Below are 2,207 nucleotides of genomic sequence, written 5' to 3' on the forward strand. Positions count from 1 at the left end.
CTTGTTCTTTAAACCGTTCACATAAGAGAGGTTGCATGCAGCTGACGCTATCTTGGGGAGTAGGAAAGTCAGCCCCTTTTCAATGAAATCTGGACTCACTTTGTCCAAGAAAGGCAAGGCTGGCCACATTCCGCAAGTCTCTAATTTACCTCTCACAAATTTCCATATCACCACCAAAAGCATCATGGCCACAGGAAGCACTACTTTCTCCTTGGCCATCTCTACGAGATATGAAGGAAGTGAATCCATTGAAACCACCGAAAAAATTTAGCGTCAGGGTCCAGAGGTTTCAGGCCAACAAATGACTACATGCTGGGAGCGCAGCGTTTTATACGGAAGTCTCAGGCCTCTCCCGAAAGAAGTCTGGCCAATGAGGGTGTGGAGCAGAAATGGATTGACGTTGCACTGCACCAATGTGTGGGCGTCACGTCGTCTAAGTACAAACGGGACAGGCGGTGAGGCAAATTTCCCTCTTACAGGACATGGGGAACATAGAGCGGTTCAGCAGAAGCGTAATAGTTCTCATGTGTGAAGAGTGACCATTTTTAAGTTATAGTAGTATTTCTAAAGAAGTCCCCAAAGAAGCAGGCATTGTTCTCATGAGCCCATAGAAGCCAGGAGGGGTGCACCACAGCCGCAGCCCTCACGCCAACACCCTTCTAACTCCATGTACACTTTCACTTCACCTTTAAGGAACCGCATGGCAAGTTAATGAGAAGTACTCTCATGAATCTCACAGACTCTTGACTGGAACAAGTTTTGAAACAGCCATAGTGTTCACTCTCTAGAGGACGAAAGAGCCTGGCTACCGACACCTGCCTCATGGCCTCACCGTGTGCTCACTCCCCATTGGCCACTTGGGCATGCACCTCGGGGCAGACATTCTGTTCTCACCTCTTTGCTTTCATTGTCACTGTCACAATCTCAGTGTGCTTGCCTGGTAGAGAGTCAACAAACAGGACACTGGCTGGGAGAAAGAGCTCCAATTGGGTGAGATGCCTTGTTTTTATGCCTGCTCTTGTTGGCTAGTGGGCATTGGGCTGAACCATCAAGAACCGGCCCCAGTAATGGAGGTTTAAAGGCCGAGGGAGGCAGCAGGGAAAGGCACGGAGAGAGAGGGTTCTGTTCAGAGTCGCGATGGGAAATTGTAAATCCCGGGATTAAGAGGATCTACTGGTTCCATGGAAGACGGCGTTTCCGAGGCTTCTAAGCTTGCGGCTGAGGATACTGATTCGGGGAGTGGGGTGGGTTGTGGACCTACCATGTAAGGGGGCAGCAGCCGAAATTATTGTGATGAAGTGGAGGGTGCTGTCCTTCCAGACTGGGGTGGGTTTCAGAATGCAAATATTGAAACAGCGGAAATATTAAGGTTCTTGAAATCACACATTACTGCCCGGGCATAAAGGACAAGAAAGAACAGCAGAGGCACAGGCCAGCAGAAGGCATGGCACAGAGGCTCCGTGGGAGAGGTCGGGGAGCATCCGGAGTGGGGCTAAGAATCTGGGGAGCGACGAGGGATCGGAGGGCTGAGGACACCATGAACATAAGAGACTTGAGGTGAGGGCCTTAGAATGAGTCAGGAAGGGAGTTTGTGAAGTAGTCTGACTATAAAAGAAAAGGGATTGCCGTCTGGCAGAAGGTGTGAGTGCAGGGCAGGGGACAAAATGCACAGGAAGCTCTTTGCAGAGTGTTTTTCACTGTCCGCCTCTGACCAGGGTGACGTGTGCAGCTTGTTTAAAGCGCGGTTTCAGGTCAGATGCTGTCAGCATCTCTTGGGAGTGCTTCAGGAAAGCAAAATGTCACCCTCTCTTCCCAAACTCTCCTCTATTCCAGCCAACAAGCCTGCCATGTCCCAGGGATCTGTAGGTGAATTTGTGAAGCGATTGGAGTTTGCACAGGTGGGTGTGCCACATGGGTTAGGGATTGAGGTGAAGAACACTTTGGGAGCATGTGGGGCCTTTCCTTCTTAACTAGTCAGAGTGAACATTCTGTGAGTCCATAGGTGAGAACTGTGTGACTTGAGTGGTCGGTGCTAGTGCTCTTTGTAACCTACTTCCGTGTGACCCGGGGCATACCACCCCCATTTATTATAACTGATGCTGTCTCCACCCAGCCTTGTGTTAGTGAGTGTGATAGAAACCAGGCAATAACGATGAGTCCTGGCTGCCTGCACGTGTTACCTCCTACATTCAGACACTCGGTCTCTC

The 2,207-nt window shown here is 50.2% G+C and overlaps 1 long non-coding RNA gene across 1 annotated transcript in view; it reads left to right on the forward strand.

The window, feature by feature from the left end:
- LOC105309594 overlaps positions 1–2,014 on the forward strand; it is a 6,948-nt gene extending 4,934 nt beyond the window's left edge. The window contains exon 2 of the long non-coding RNA XR_897402.1: positions 1,834–2,014. This is a non-coding gene — a long non-coding RNA (uncharacterized LOC105309594). The remainder of the gene's footprint in view (positions 1–1,833) is intronic.
- The last annotated feature ends 193 nt before the right edge of the window (positions 2,015–2,207 follow it).

The sequence above is a fragment of the Pteropus vampyrus genome, unplaced genomic scaffold (genome assembly GCF_000151845.1).
Source record: "Pteropus vampyrus isolate Shadow unplaced genomic scaffold, Pvam_2.0 Scaffold790, whole genome shotgun sequence".
Lineage (NCBI taxonomy): Eukaryota > Metazoa > Chordata > Mammalia > Chiroptera > Pteropodidae > Pteropus > Pteropus vampyrus.